This window comes from Osmia lignaria, chromosome 7 (assembly GCF_051020975.1).
Source record: "Osmia lignaria lignaria isolate PbOS001 chromosome 7, iyOsmLign1, whole genome shotgun sequence".
NCBI classification, from domain to species: Eukaryota; Metazoa; Arthropoda; class Insecta; order Hymenoptera; family Megachilidae; genus Osmia; species Osmia lignaria.
The window spans coordinates 9,275,289-9,292,926 of NC_135038.1; the positions used below are offsets into that span (position 1 = coordinate 9,275,289).

The 17,638-nt window shown below is 35.2% G+C and overlaps 1 protein-coding gene and 1 long non-coding RNA gene across 4 annotated transcripts in view; one reads left to right on the plus strand and one right to left on the minus strand.

Moving 5' to 3' along the window:
* The window catches only part of LOC117604538 (uncharacterized), a 139,009-nt gene extending 133,438 nt beyond the window's left edge, over positions 1-5,571 (plus strand). For both annotated transcript variants that reach the window (XR_004581457.2, XR_004581458.2), the window contains one exon: positions 4,508-5,571. This is a non-coding gene — a long non-coding RNA (uncharacterized LOC117604538). The remainder of the gene's footprint in view (positions 1-4,507) is intronic.
* LOC117604536 (dipeptidase 1) overlaps positions 1-17,638 on the minus strand; it is a 131,048-nt gene that overhangs the window by 113,137 nt on the left and 273 nt on the right. Inside the window, exon 2 of one of the 2 annotated variants that reach the window (XM_034324720.2) lies at positions 4,180-4,256. The gene's annotated coding sequence lies outside the window, so the exon portion shown is untranslated. Of the gene's footprint in view, positions 1-4,179; positions 4,382-17,638 lie in introns of those variants that run through there. The other variant, XM_034324723.2, reaches the window with a different exon arrangement.

Here is a 17,638-nt window from a genome sequence, read left to right on the forward strand (position 1 = left end):
CATTTTTCTAATATATTTATGACGAATATTTATTCCGAAAAATTGTTAACTATCTTGAAAGATCACTTACTATTTTTTTTATTAATTTTTTAATGACTCGAGTAATTTGAAATTAATCCTTCTGCATTTTTCATTTTGAAAGTTAAATTGTAATTTAATTATTATTATTATTATTTGAATAAAAAGCTAATGTTAAATCATGGATTTATTTATATAACAATGAATCTTTTGGATTTGATTAATTTTGTCTAAAATTTGAAAAGTGTAATTTAGCCTGGGTCAATCGTGACCCAAATGTACAAAACATGTACAAGGATAAATGTGCAATTTTTAAACGAATGAATTTCATGTATTAGAAGAATAATTTTTAAAGGAATAGTGTAAAATTTAGAAAATGAAAGTAATATGAAGTACAAAATTAAACTGAAATTGTGGCTCTCTCCATGGTCCGCCGTCCTAGCGTTAATATACTCTGGCTCTGGGGTCCAGGATTGGGTATCGGAATTAACACTTTCCAAAAAGCAATTTTCCTTTGATACAGTGACTCTATCATAATTAATACAGTTCTGAATATTTTTCATTCTCTCGATCCACAACGGTGCACAGAGAAACTTTAACCCCTACGGGGTTAAGTTTCATCGAATTTTTCCACGCTGAATAATTGGAGAGCATCTACACGCGAGAACGTTATCCACATTTTAATTATTTTCACGCTTAATTTGCCCGCCAGAGATTCGACACCTGCTCCTCGATATTTTCTGCGGCACCAACATGCACATAATTGTGGATTAATGAAAACTAGAGCAAGCTCGGGTTATTACACTCGAATCATTCGTACGGCACTGCCTTTGCAATATTTGTTTTTTAAAATTGAACTATTCACGAAATAACTCTAAAATCGTTGATATTTTATTAATCGGGTGAAAATATCCCATTGTGGAGTATGCAAAATTTATGCAGGAGAATTTTCACAATTTCCAAACCATGCTCCGTGAAAATCGTGTTATACAAGGATTACATGTACTTCGTTTACTTCCTTTGCAACTGCTGTTTGCCAAACTTATTTCGTGACTTTTGCACCGGGAGTAGTTTGTTACTGAATTTCCCGTAATTGGTTGTTTCGACGTTCTTGCGTATCTTCTTTTGTCTACTTCTCGTTAGCGTGAACTTGAAGAAAATCTTGTAGTTAACGCATGAGAAGTTTCCAAGTTAATTCGAGCAAATTGAAGTACCGTCTGTTCCCATCTTTGGATACGTTGTTTACAAGATATCGAGCATCCTTTTGTGCACTTGCGGCTTTGTTTCATCGAGGAAGAAATCGTCTCTCGAAACGTGTACATTCTATCGTTACTCTTCAAATATTTGCTTTAATTGTAATTACTAATTTTGGAATAAAAAATTCTGCTACCTCGGAGTTGAAAATATTTAAAAAGGAAATTCGAAATGTTAAAATTTCAAAGATACGAAATTTCACCTTTATTAAAGTACATAATAGAAACGAAATCTCTTTTTCTCTTCGTGGAAACTGTAGGTATGAAAAATATAGGAGAACGGTAATCGAAATGGAATGATAAACGAGTGGCAACCGGGCCGAGTTTCAGGGTGAAATTATTTCGACGAAAGAAGGAAAGAAAAGTGAAAAAGAGGGTCAACGCTCGTCGAAGCCTCCAATTAATAATATGTTCGCGAACTGTCACACGCACTTGAATGTTTATTCGTCCCTGTGCATTAGTATTTGTCCCGCTTTTTCGTCAAATTTCCATCAGCTCGACAAGGCTCGTTTTTCATGCGATAATAACGTGCATTTATTTTTGCTAATTTCGAAGAAAATTCTGATATTGAAAATTCTAACACTTTAACTTATAGAATTTCAAAGAAACTTATCAATGTTAGATTCCTTTTTATTAGAAAAAGAAAACGATTAGAAAATTTCTAGAATTTATTAGAACTGATCGTTAGAAAAATGTTAGACCATTAGAAAATAATTAGAGGAATTTTAATTAGAAAAATGATAGAATCGCGCAGTTCTTCAGAAAACTGACCACAGTTTGAAAGCATGTGATTGGTTCAAAAGAATAGAAAGGTAAAATTGTAGAAAAACTTGAAAAGCGTCGATGCTCACCGCCTTCCGTAGCAATAAATAAACGCGATAAGCCGAGCTAGGATGTTTGCGAACGTTTTACTATTACTTTTCCATCCTCCCACCATTATTCTTCATCGTTTACGTGTCACGATGAACGATCGACCCTGGACCCATTGCCTCGATTTACGACCTATACTTACAGCTCTTGTTCGAGCCCTGTTTCCTGTTTATTGCGACTCGTTTAGGGCTGATTTTCTGTGATCACCCATTTATCGAACATCAGCGTTCCAATCAATCGTCAATTAAAAACATTTATCTCTTCCTCGCGTAAGATCATTTCAATTTCAAAATATTTAATTTGAATCAAATCAATGTTTCTCAAGGAAAAATAAGAATATAGTGATAGAGGAATTTTGAAAATCTGAATTTTGACAATATTAACCCATTAGCTGCCACGATCCCCATTTAGGGATTTTGGAATTTTACGTACACCACTCGGCGCCAAAAATATGCATATATATAACTTATCCGGCCAAAAATTAGAAAACAAAATTTGGCAGTTAATGGGTTAATGTTAAAAGTAATTTAGAAGGCTGAGCAGAGTATTCATACATAGGTGTGATAATTAATGCCGCTGCAGTGCTGCGGGCCAAGAAGTTGAGGACAGGTTGGTAGCACGAGCCAAAACCAAATATTCCTAGAGTCTGTGTATCCGGTATCCAGGGTATTCGGGTATTAGTTCGACACGTACCAATTATAAGCTGGCAAACGAGTCATTTCTAACGCGTTCGCGGCAGGAATATTGCAAACTCCGAAATAAACGATGAAATAGAAAAGCCAATATCTTATCATTGAATAATTTCTTTCTAATTTTGAAAAAAATATATTTCATTTTCCTATAATACCGCAATAAATATAATCTATCAAACGTATTCATAAGTGATTCATATCGTGTATCTGCTGATTAATTTACAGCTCAGTGTGTTAATTCCTGGATATCAAAGTAGGATTCGGGTCAGAGGCACATTACAACTCCCCGATGAAATTATCGTCATAACGGATATTTCATGTTGATTCTACCCTTTGCCTTCTATTCGACATTATAATAACTTAATAACCTGGCGAGTAACTCGGCAACAAACGTAAAATGCAACAGCCCCTCGTTACAATGGCAGACGAACCTCGACGATTACACGTATTCAATATTTCATTCGGTGCATCTGCTTCACCCGTTGTTTCGCGAATCTTACGTAAGCCTCCATTTGCTTCGTTCGAATTTCACCGACACAATGGACACAATGGTCGGTAACTTTGCAAAGATGAATTGAACCAATTAGAACGTTGGTACACTTTGTTTCCTTTGTGCGTTCGACGTGAATTCTCTGGTATATTTCAATTAATACCAAGACCCTTTTATAAAATTATTTTCAGAAATGAAGGTCCCTTCGAACCGAGCAAAAGGATTACGAAATGATTCACAAAGGGAATTCTGATCAAGTACCATTCGGGAAGAGTTTACTGTGCTCTGAAATCTTTGAAAAGTATCGATATAGATAAAAGGGACGCGTGTTTCGTAATTACAAGCAATCCTCCCTCTTTTTTTTCCCGATGAAAGGTACCGATGGTCCAAAAGATCCATGGTGAAAAGAGGAACGTAAATTATAGAGGGGATCGAGTTTGATGGAAGGACAAAGTGGCGTGAACCGGTATCGCGTACGATGCAACGTAATGGAACATTGTATCGAAGAGCCCTGAAGAGGTGAACGCAGCTGGCGGATATTCAGATTAATCGAGGAGGATGAGATGGATCGTCATTCGAAAATATCTTCTTAAGCTACATAGACAAGATAAGCTTATTTTATTGGAAACGTTTGATATAACGCTAGAAATAATTAGGGGATCGAGAAGGATGCCTCGCGCGATAATTTGGGAGCAATTAATGTTGGTTTCGTAATTAAGGGACGTGTTACCTATTTTCTATATTTTAGTTGCGATATCATTTTGCGTTTCGTGTGATAAAAAATATTAAATCTCTTTTAATACTCCCATGTGTAAGGAGATACGTTCATTACGTTAAAAGTAATCAAGGTACTCACGTATACAGGGGATGTAGGAAGGTAATTCACTTCTTTGAAGATTCCTTTTCATCGCAGCTTCTTAATTATAATGGCACCTGAAACACAAAGAGGAGAATGCTAATTAAATGGATGTAAAGTATAAGGATGAAACACAGAATTAGGTACTAATGAATCATACAGTTTTAAGAAAAATTATTAAGGAATTTAGAATAAGTGTTAAATAAAGTGATTGCAAAAAGACAGAGTGTCAATGATTTCTTAAAAAATTAACAAAAACTCCGTCCCTCATAAATATAGAAAAATAGAAAGTATCCATGAAAAATAATTGAAAGATTGTTATTTCCAGGTGTATCAAAACTGCAGAAAACAAATGGAAGCTAAATCTTCTTTCGCCATAAATTCTGTATCAATCGAAGGGTAAAAAACAAACAAGAAGGGGATGAAGAAGAAAAAGGAAATTCTCGTCTAAACACGACATGTAGGAACAGCTTTTTATTTGTCGGATCAATTTAAACGAGACGAAGGCACCGATTCGATAGATTTTCACCGGTTAAATCCCTGTCGTGACGGTATTGAGGGTGGCTGCTGGGATTCAGGGATGGATTTCAATGGACCGGCAAGACCTCGCGTTCCCCCGGGGGGTGACATTTCGCGGATCCGTCTTAACGAAGCTTGCTGCTGCTTTACTATGCACGTGTAGTTAGGCATAAATCCATCCACCGAGAATCATTAGGCGGTGAAATAAAAAGGATTGCCGGCTTTTCAAGAACGCGTGGGAGATGCTGGATACGCTAGATTGATTCGACACCCCTAGAGAGACATTAAAAGGTAGTGCTTCGAATGTAATTCGTGAGAGGGTAAATTGTATTCGTAAACGAAAGCTATTAATCCTTTCTACTAAATACAAAGTGTCCTAAAATGAAGAAAATATTTTCTAAAAATTACCAATTAACGAAAGTGAAATAAAATAATTAAAAATAATATTAATCCAACTTTGATATAATAAAACACATCAAAGTTACTGAAATTTTAAAAATAAATATTTCATGGAAATTGTTCACTTTAAATTCTAAAGCTAGGCTCGCGTGAAAGAGAAAATCTTCCCTTTTAAAATACCTGTCACCGCATGTTGATAGCAGTTTTCGTTTTCGAGATATCATCGTTTAAAGAGAGACATGTGCAACTCTCACTCCCACGCGTATTGACCTGGGCCACCCTACGCACACGTGAGGCAGGTCATTGACAGGCACTGAATGACTCATCGTTTTTTACTACTGCTGTTACTAGACGTACGCACTTCCAGGGAAAAATGTGGGTCACGATATTTCCAGGAATTTCGTCGACCGTTCATTACTCCTTCGTAGTATATTCCACTGTATCTCTGTAATGAATTGCAATACGAACTTTGAACAAAGCATGTTTCCATTGATAAACTTCATTCCACATGTTCAGAGTGTTTCATTTTATAATTTGGAATTGTTTTTCAGGGATACTGCTAGAAAAAAGGGAAATAATAAGAAAATATTATCTACGTATCTTGATGCAATTTAATGAGAAAAGGAAAAAAGAAATACTGAAAGGAGGGATGTGAATTTTACATAAATCCAAGGTTTAAAGGAAAGCTGAGTGAGAATGAATTTAAGAGGGCATTTAATGGCATGAAAGTTAGAAGGATGCAGCTTTAAATGCAACTATCCCTTCGTTCTTCGATAGCTCATCGTTTCTCCTGAAAATTGTTCGTCCAGAGTTAAATTCACCTTATCCAAGTCGTGTCTCGTTATTCTCCTTCGGGTCAACGAAAATATGAGACTTTTTTGAAACTCGCCAGGCTAAGTGGAATTTAACCCTTGCTCCACTTCGCCCGTTTAAAAACGAGGCTGCGTTTTTGTGAAGAAGCGTTACATTTTTAGAATTTCCAAAGATAAATGAATTTTGATACAGGGGAATAAAAAGAACCATGCTTTTCTAATGGGAATTTTCTTTTACCAATACATTCGTTTATCCTATTTAATTTTAACACAAATTTCCAACATTTCGATTATTTCTTTTAATAATACAGGAAGCTAGATTTGTATTTTTTTTAAATATTCACAGTATATATGTTGAATGTATTTTAAACATGGAAGAATGTTAAGAATTTTGCAGTTGTATTTTGAGAGTGAAATAATAGAATAGTTTTAAATATTCTAAGATCCTTGAGAGATTTAAACGCAAAGTGGGATATCCTCGTATTTCTAACAATATATGACTTAAGCTGCATTTACAAGGGAACTTCCTAATGGCGGCAAAGTTTACCTGAGCAAGCAACTCAAAATCGATCCGACATCCCTCATGAAAGATACATCGTGAACACGGCAACATCTATCAAGCCCTATTTAATACTTCAACGATAGATAAACTCGAAAATGACTTGTAGATATACCTTTGAGACCAAATTTGCTGTGTACGCTTGATATCCGAACGTTATTTATTCAATCATTATCCAAAAGCAAATTTTAACAAAGTTACATACTGACAATATTTAATGATATAAAAGTTGCATAAGAAACACTTATTCTATACCAATTTGAAGCTTAAAATTTACTAAAAATGATTACATAAATGATTCATCAATATTCTCGATACAAAATGGCTGGTTGTCAAAATGGCTGATTTTAAAATATACAAAATTTGATGACATAAAAGTATCATAAAATGGCACTTATGATACATCAAATTAAAACTTGAAATTTACTGAAACTGACTATATAAATGCTTTTGTAATATACTTAATACAAGATGAATGATCGTGGATTGCAACGAACAATGTTATTTTACTACATCTAATTTTCAAACATAAAAGCTCTAAAACTGTTTCATCGTATAAAAGTAAAAATAAACTAAAAATAAATTAAAAATTGATATTTTCTAAATAAAATGTGATACACGGTAGCAGCTTGTTAGTGGCAGGAAAGACGGTAAATAAACGGAAGCAAGTAAACTGGTCAGTGGTGGAAAATCGAATGGCCAAGTCAAGCCCCGAGGCGGATTAATTTAAGGGTCAGATAAATCATTTCGCTATCTCTGTAGCCACGACAAAAAAAACATTTATCTCCGGACGAACCTGGCCGGAAGCGGTATTCTCCAAAACTCGCGGTTATAATCTGTACTGATCATTATCCGTGAAAAAGGATACAAAGACTGATAGAGTTGTGTTTTTCGAATCGTTTCTTTTTCTATTTACAATAATAAAAAGGAAAAACAGAAAGAATCATATTGAATTATACTGATAATAAATATTCAAAACTAGTTGAACTTTAATCACGTTCTCGTCGTAAATTAAGAAAGCGCGAACTTTGCACAATTAAGAAGATAATAAATGAACTTGGAAGATAAATTTCAAAGTCGTTAAAACGACACATGAGGTACAATTTAGCGGTCCAATTTTTCCAAAATCCACACAAGAAATTCCTTGCAAGATTCTCTTGTCTTTTCTCAACAGGAATTTCAACAGGGTAGAAGAGAAAGAGCAAACAAGGTTTGGAACACAGGTAACAAAAAGATAAACGTACAAAGATTCCAGGCTGCTTTTCCTTCTCTTTTTCTCGACAAAATTTTAGCCAGAGAGAAGAGAAGAAGAAAACGTCATGAAGAGGACGAGTTAACATCCTGTACAGCTTGAAGAGAAAAGGAGCCATAGGGTTAACGGTTGAGGAATATACAGGATGGTTCACTTGATTTGATCACCTCAACTATCTCTATTATTTATAGACATAAATAAATTCTAATTTAAAAAATATATGATATTACGTGGACCATAATATAAAGTTAACTCTATTTTTAATTGACTCTTTTCCTAAAAAAGTAGAAAATATAATATAATACATTTTTTAGATTATAAACTGTAATTTTATTCTGGCCCTGGGTCGTGACCAAAATTTATAAAACATATACAAGGACATTATCCTAAAGTTAAATGTATCATTGTTAAACAAAGAAGTTTTATGGATTGGAACAGTAATTTTTAAAGGGATAGTATAAAGTTTAGGAAATAAAATAAGGGCTTTCTCCATGGTCCGCCGTCCATCAAAAACTGTATACGTTATCCTGCACTTATCAGTAGCTTGTATCCAATGTATTCGATCGTCTATCGTCAAATAACGAGTAGAAACGAGCGATCGAACAAAGGAAAAGAATTTGTTAGGAGACATAAACGAAGAAACGGTTGGTATACAGGGAGACAAGAAGAGGAAGAAACGAAGTTAACAAGTTCGAGTTAATAATGCAGCAGCAACGAGTGCAATGGCGATCCACAGAGTACACAGATAGCAGAGTCGTTCCATCTTCAGGAAATTGAGAATCTCTCGGGTCAACGGAGCAAAAACGGAAGAAAGTGGATCCGAATGAAAGACTAATAAGTCCCTGCCACGATTTATTGTTCTCCGACCTCACTCGTTCGTGGCTCGCGTTAATGAATTTATCATTTTATTGATAGACATCCTTTGCCTCATTCTTTTACCAATTCCCATCCATACAAAAGAGAATCTTTATTCCTTTACATTTTCCATGTTATACAATTTATCCAAATATAAATTATCACTCTATAAATTTCAATTTGAAAAATTCCAATTAAATAGTTAAAAGTATTATCACCAGAGAAACGATTTTCTCCACGAAAATAACACTAAAATAGCAAACAGCCATCGTGGTCGCCTTTATAGTACGACAGTGCCGTATCGTTACTTTCCTCGTACCCTTTTTTTTTACGACAACTAAAGTCCACCTTATAAGTGAAACGTATGTACACACGTACGTGGGAGCCTAAGAACAATGAAACTACGAGGCTGTCTAAGCAGTACGTACCTATAAACAGAAAGCGTTACATAAAGTTCAGTATCGTCGGTTAAGAACGTGTATCCTGGTAATAAGATCTTAACACGTGACTATCCGTGAAATGTGCGAGAGATTTCCTCACTTTATTTAAAAAAAGAAGAAAAAATATTTTCAAGAAAGTAAAATATTAATACTGATCTTCCTAATTTATTTCAGCTTCATTTTTCTTATTTCGAAAGAAACTTCGTTAGTTAATAAATTCGAGGGATAATATTTTTCAGGCGAAAAGAAGTCAGCGGATCGAATGATTTTCCAGTTTATCGTGGAAGTCGTAGAGGATATGTTAGGATGGCAAACAGAACCATCATCCGGGACGCATTACATATTTACGTGATATTTCGCAAGCGAACCGTACTTATGAAAACCGAGGCGAAGTTCGCGGTTTTCACTGGTGCATCGATAACGATAAACATTCGTGAAAGAAGAACGTTTGAACGTCGTCGTCTACGTTCTACCTCTGGCTTTGCTCACTTCGTATTCTTTCGAGGTCGATAGGAAGCTCGATTCATCGAGAATGTTCAGCTCGCATCAAGTATTCATGCATTTATGCACGTTGCTCGATATTACATTTAATGTATGGAATGCAACGATGCAGTAGAAAGAAAGATATAGAAAGGAGAGACGGAGAGGGAGCAAGTTTTCCTGTCGCATTTTCCATGCGCATATTCGACACGGTGTAACGTATCAAACTATAATCCATAGATATCGCTATTAAAAAGCTATAAATTAAGTAACTTTATTGAGCCTCTGTAACGAATCGTTTAGCATAGAACCTGATTGCTTTGTTAGAAATGTAATTGGTTTCCTGAATTATTTGTGCAAAGCTGTTTGGTTGTGATCGATGATAATCCATGGGCGAGTTTCACAGGAATTTAATTAGGTAATTTAACATAACGACAGACAGGACATGGTTAAATTGATCCTAAATAAAATAAGAAACAGTGGAAAAGAATTTCATGGAATATTTTTTTTAAGTGGGATCATTTTAATTCAATGCTGACGACAGAAATAAAAATTGAAGAATTCTTTATAATTCAATTGGTGAAGTATTAACAGAGGAGGATTAAAAATCCGTGAAAAACGAAACGACAAATCGTTACTCGATTTCTTCGACAAGTGATTTGAAAAGGGGGCGTGGGGGGAAAAAAAATAAAAGCTAAGCGACAGAAAGAGAATTTCCTGTCTCGATATAGCTCGGTCTCACAGTCAGAACAGCAGTTATTATTTGCTGTCGCCGGCGAAAGTCGTGAGGAAGCAGAAAACGGAAAATTATTCAACCGTGCCACGACACAATGAACAAAAAAACACTTCGTCGGTGTGGGTGGTGTGACAAGAGGGAAGAAGGGGTTCGCCAGGGGGTTCAATCTAACGATTTGTATTTACGTTGGCAGTCGGTGCACTCTCAACGATATCTTCTCACGTTTTTTTTTTTTTTGCAACCAATCACGTATTTAATTGATAAAACGTCGACGTTTCACTTGTTTCATTGCCATGGAGTACGCAGAATTATTTAATCCAAAATTATTAAATAATAAGTTCGATAGAATTGATATTTTATCATGTAAGCATTGAATATTTCAGTGCATTACATGGAGAGAAAATTACTTGAAATTTTATATTAAAACTTCATAATAAAAGTTGAGGAAAATGTTCATCAGAAATCGTCGTTGTTTAATCAATTTCTGCGAAAGTTGTAAAATGAAGCTTTCAATATTTTTAATTATTATAAGTTGATGGAAATGAAACGTGGGATTAATAATTATGAAACTATGTACTGTGTTCGTATGATTTCATGAAATATCGTTGTGATGTGTCAGCGCTAAAACCTAATAACACTTTGCAGAGAATAGCATTAACACTCCATTTGCCAGGTAGAAAGGGTTTTAACCAGTAGTTACAGAGTGAAAATTAATGAGTTGACTTACTGAACCGAGGCAGCTTCCAATTTTCCTTGTAATTCTGTATGTTCAGGCTAATTGAATTCGGCGAAGATCAGCTCCGTTAAATACAACTCTAGACATTACTTTATTCCCATTAATTGGTAAATATGAACTGTATTACAAAAGTAACTTTGAGAAATCACATTTTCAAATCTGTCAATTTCTATTTTAGGAAATTGATTATTTGAAAATGTGAAAATTGACTATTGGTATTTTGGCAAATTGATTATTTCTAGCTTGCAAAATTAATTGTTTGAAAATCTGAAAATTGACTACACCTAGCTTGGAAAATTGATTATTCTTAGCTTGGAAAATTGACTATTCCTAATTTGGAAAATTGACGATCCCTAGCTTGGAAAATTAACTATTTAAAATTTTTTAAATTGACTATTCCTAGCCTCAAAAATTGACTATTTTTAGATTGGAAAACTGACTATATCCAGCTTGGAAAACTGACTATTTGAAAATTGAAAAATGAACTATTTCTATTTTGGAAAATTAACTATTAGAAAATTTGAAATTTTCCATTAATAACCAAGCTACATAAAACAAGGAACAATTAATTTAAACAAATGTTGAGCTATTGAAATACGTGGGAAGAACAACAGAAGGTGTCATCTGAAATTCCGTATCGTAATCCATGAGGAGAGAAACGACAGGATGTCGAGAAAACTGTCTGCTTTTCTCCTGCATATTTCTTCAGGATACAAGGATAAGAGGGGGGTGGTCGAGGGGGTTAAACGTAAGAGAAGAAGGGAGGATTGCAAATCGGATTCGCGAGCTTGCAACGACAAATCTTGAAACGGTTTCTTTCTTCTCAAGGAAACGAGACTTGTACGGTGCTTAAGGAGACCGGAAATGGTCCCTCGCGAGGACCGTCGGTGCCCAACAAAGATTTCATAAATATCTCTGCTACTTATGCACCATTTATATTATTTATGAAATCATCCTTCCAATCTCTATTCGATACATTCGAACAACATTTCTACTGAATACAAATTTAAAACCAACTTGATTAATTGAGTAGTGAATTATTCAATGTATGAAATTTTTGCATATTAAATAATCAATTTCAAAGTATAAAATCTAATAAAATGAAAAATAGTTGAATCATTTCATTTTTAATAAATCTGAAATTTTTTCCACAAAAATTATTTCAATCTGGAGTGATTAAAGTTTTCCACCAAAATTACTGCTGCCTTAACAGATTTCAATGTTCACCAGAAATTACTTCCAAACCAGCTACCGTAAATTTCCTCCAAATGACCGTAAAGAATTTTCAACCCAGTTTTTTCGTTACTTACACATTCAACCTGTGAATATTTTGTAGAGTGCAAGAAATATCATAATTTTTAAATGAAACTCGAGCTCTTCGTTTCAAACGTCCCCAAAAATATGGACCTATTTAAATTATTCAGAGTTCTGTTGGAAAATCGATTTCATCAAATAACAGCACTCACCGAACAATTAATCTAGAGCAATGCGTGACTGGATGGTATGTATAAGTTGAAGCCGATTAATCTGACGTGAACATACGTACGTGCTCCGATTGTTGACCGAGTGTCGGAAGCTTGATTACCTTTAAGACTGATTAACAACTAACTGGAAGTCTGATTGCTTCATAGATCGATTAACAATTAACCGGAAGGCTAATTGCTTCTACGATCGACAAACTGATTTTCAGCCGACTAACACTGAAAGCCTGATGTTGAATTTCAAACAGCTGATCTATCGTTAACATTTTAACCTATGGTTAATTAACTCTTGAACAAGGGTGTTAACAATGTATAAACATGGATATTGACCTGAAGTTAAAAATTTCATGAAGTGTAAAATTTAGAAATTAAAGTAATACGAAATGGGGACTCTCTCCATGGTCCGCCATCCGAAAATTAATCACCAACGATATAAAATACCTTTCAGTACGAAGTGCAATATGAAGAATAAGAAAATGATTAAATTCTGCAAGATTTGCTTATATTATAAATAAATAAATCAATCTAGATTTTAACCTTTATCGTTAACAGTGTTAAAGGCGATCCGCGTATAAGCCACAACCGCGTAATTATGTGTAAGGTTTAATTACGGAAAGCGGTCGCTAACTGAGGTAATAGAATGCCGTGTAGCAGAATTAAACTGAATTAATGGAAACTGCATACACACCGTGGGAAATAAATCAAAACGCTAACGCGAGAACGAATGCTAACCGTATTGCATTTTCAGTTTCCAAAATGATTATTCTATGTAAAGTGTTTAATTAAGAGTCGAACGAATTGATTGGTTCGTTTGTCAAAATTACAAAATATTTAATAATTTAACATTGCATATACAATATAACTCTTTCAATCTTCTATATCGAAAAGAAATGATCTATGTCAGATAAATCTCTGATTGAGTGTTTAAATAAAGCCATCGATAATAAGACTGAAAATAACGATTTAAAAGTTTCCGCGGTGCTCGAAGGAAAAATTCGCTGTATCTTGTTCGACTTTAAACGAGAAATTAGATTTTAAGGATCGAACGGAAACAGTTTGTCGAATTGAAAGTTGCACACCGACGGGCGCGAACAATGCGTCTAGTTTTCGAATAAACGTGGAACGAAAACTTTGCCGAGGGCACTCGAGGTGTTCTGATTGACCGAGTTTACTAGTATTTTGCTTTCAACTTGTACACGGCTCTTTTAATTTCTACTTTGATCCGATCGATTCGTTGCGTTTGCCTCGTTTCACTCTGTCAGCTTGCACAGCAACGCGAAACGTTAACAAATTGCTCCTTGTAATGGATATAATTCATCGGATACGGATGAAATTATCGCGGTAATACAATCTATTATAATTGATATTAAACTGCCTTTCAGTTTGATTTTATATAATTGCTTGACGATATCAAAGATCTCCTTTTACAACATTTCATCGCGAATCTGGGTCAATCGAGACCCAAACTTACAAAAGAAATACAAAAATATTAATTTATAATTTTTCAACAAATATCTCATATATTGGAAGAATAATTTTCAAAGGAACAGTGTGAAATTTAAAGAATGGAAGTAATAGGAATTTTGGGTCTCTCTCCATGGTCCGCCGGATGATATATCCCTTTTTATTGAAATATTTGATAAAAGAAACAAATTTGTCGAGCCGATTTATATCGTTCGGGTTGAAAATGATCCTCAGGCCTGTAGCTATATCCCCGAGGTGCCCGGAACTTTGGATGCTGGCCAGTCTGGGTAGTTTTTAAGATATTGCTTGCTCGACTGATGCCTTCGGCCTCGGTACTGGAAATGAAGAAAAACGCGAGAGGCGAAGAGAGCGAAGGCACGTCGTGGAAATAAAGGGAAAGTCGAAGAAACCAACAAGATGTTACTCCGTGAACAGAGAGGCCAACCGAGAGGGATGAAGAACGTCGAAAGAAACATCGCTTTCAAATATTTCAACCGCAACAAAAGCCTGCTACTACCCTCGATCCTCGACCTGCCCGCCTAACACACCATCCATTCTACGTCTTCCGTATTTTGAGAAGCATATACACGTTCCAGGAGGAGCAACAAGAATTCTCTTCGACGATGTTCTTCCAGGAGGAAGCTGCAAGCTTCGCCCCGACCACCCTTCGCTCTAATGACACCGTCATAGTTTTTTCTATGGGATAAAGGAGCCACCCTACGAAACGCGGAATGGAATGCGCTATTCACAATGGGAATCCAAGAGATTCGAAAAATACATCCGAACGATTCTCGACTAATTCGCAAAATTACAAAATTTAATTTCTCAAAATTTCTATTCAATCCTGTCGACGCGATTCGAAGTCAAAGGACGAAACACGGTCGTTAAAGGAGATAAAAGCAATCGACGTATTAAGATTCGCTGACCAGAAAGGTCAGTGAAGTCCGTCGGATGAAAATTAGATCATAAACTTGAAGTGGACCGGCTTCACCGGCGAACTTATCTTTACTCCAAGACACACAAAATAGAGGAGACGAGGAGAGTGGCGAGTGGGAACAGGGTAGAGACAACGTCGTGGAAACAGGGAAGATGAAGTAGACCGAGGTCCAGGGTTTTAAGTGAATGGTGGGTAAACACTGGAAGGAACGAAGAGACCTTTGGAGGCTCGCCGAGTGGGTGGTGAAGACGGTGCAGGATTATACGAAAGCAGAAACCGAGAGAAATAATCGTGACCTTTAAGTTCCGAGAACGAGCTATAGAGAGTTACTCAGCTCTTTCACGTTATCCGAGAAAATAACATTTTCCTTGCGGTTATAAAATAAACAACGAGTGTGAATCTTTCAAATTCTTCTTGAAAGAATTATTTCCCTGAACATTATCTGAGCTTTGTTTATTTTTCACTATCAATCTGTGAGATAAATAACAACCCTTGTTGTGAATTGATTTTATAATAAGCTCTAATTGAAGTTTCTTTAATAATGATTAGGAAATTGATCGGAATTGTTCAAGATAATGGTATCCCAAGATTAGTTTAGAAGATGTTCCACAACAATGCACCAAATACCCTGGCGAAGACATGACGAGGGTAGGAAAAGAAAGGTTAGAATCACCGAAGCGCATATTTAGCAAGGAGGATAGTAACAAGATGAAGAGTGTCTGGTAGCGGCCAGTCAAGAGCCATCAACCCATCTTCCTTGAGTTTCACCCCTTGGAACCCCTGTAAACCTCAGGACAACAACCCTCCTCTCTGTCCGGCCTAGCGCCCGTCATGAATATTACATCTTGTTATATTACCAAGCCGCACTTACACAACATTGCGACACGTTTCATTAAAACGTGCCACAACGTTCTTTCTCTTCATCTACACCGTCAGTCACGTAGCTATAGAAGTGAGAGATATAAAATATCTCCGTTAATTATATATAAACAATCAGAAAACGTGAAATATAAAATTGAAATTCGATATAAAAATAAAAAGGAAATCTTCGAAAACATACAGATGATAGTGGAGGGTTAATTATCCTTTTATGGGGTTAAATCGATTCACTTTTAATCCTCAATTCGCAGACCTAAAAACGCACCATAATTACCCTTCCCTATTTCGAGCACCTTTCGAAGCTCTCCTAATGGAGTACCTAAACGCGTTTCCAAAGCGTTTAATTACTTTTCCCTTTCTGTAATTCAACTGCTGGTTCAACTGCTTTCGGTCGCCGAAAGTTGCGTCGTTTCGCTTTTCCCTTATTTTAAAGCTTCATCGTTTCCAAGCTTTTATTGCTCTTCGAAACACAGCAACAATTTGCAACGTGCTCGTTCTTCCTCACAAATACTATTCAATGGATTATTATCTTTTATTAACGTAATACGTATATGGTATTTCCGTTCGTAATTTACGCGGATAAATTTCTCTTCGATTACACAACCGGGCCAATTTACAATGTAAATGTGTACCAGGATTAAATCCTGACTAATATTTTCATAAAAAGAAAGCAGAGTTTAGCATTACTTGAAATAATCGAAAATATTGAGAAATGAGAAATAAATATTGATCTCGAATAGTTAAAATAATAAATAATCAAAAATTGAATTAATTACTTAAAAATAACAAGAAAAATTTAATTTTATTTGGAATAAAAATGTCTTTAAATTTTCAAATAATTTGGCTTTATTATAGAAACAATTTAAATATTCTCATTTATTGAAAATGTGTATCAGAAGATTATTTGAGATAATGTTCAACTCTAAAAAAAATCCTTTAATTTAGCTTAGGTGTTTGATATACGAAAAAATTTTGAAAACTATTCCCCAATTTCTAATAACCGAACAAAGGTTATACGCGGATATAATTATATCATAGACATCGATATTTTAATATCACGTAATATTTCTCCTGCATTTCAATTTGAAAAGGAAGCTTCAAATTCAATAAGGATGGAAGAGGTGAAACCGTGGCACGTTCAAACACGTTTCCACTTCTATCTGCCAGAAAATATACAGCATGGAAATATTGCGAGAGCAGCTTGAATATTCTAAAAGTTCAACGACGCGAAGGAAGAGGACAGATAACAACAACAAACCGATGTGTGCCGATTGATAGGGGGCAAACGATATAACGAGTCGCGCGGACTTATTGTACACCGGTTGCCGTAAGAATTTGTTTGTTTTCTTTCGCAAGATGTTTTCCAAACAGGCATCGACCGACTTTAAGTCTGCGTATCAACGCGAATTTCTTGGAAATATTTTCCTCTCGAACTGAATGTTAACGGAATAACACTAAACTTCTCTACCCTTAGGCTGGACTTAGGCTATATATTTATGTAATATAGTACACAAAATTAACTGTAAAGACTGTACACTAACATATATTAGATGTACAACAAGGTATTTAATCTTTAGAGGACAGGCAGGTTTTCTTCTGATTTTTAATATTTTCAAGTTAGAACTATGAAAAATATGATATTTTGTGATCATCTGGTACATAGAAAAATTGCACAAAACCTTTACATGATTGTAAATATCAAAAAATTTATGGCCATACTTGTGCAAAATTTCATGGGTAAAAAATGGTAACAAATTCATATGAAGGAATTTTTATGAAAAGATATATGTAATATTTAATACCAGATGGATATCATTCTATAAAACATGTCATGTCATCTCGCAAAACTATTACAATATTCTAAGACTGTGAATATCCGTCTAGAAATAGGTTTCCCATCCTCTAAAGGT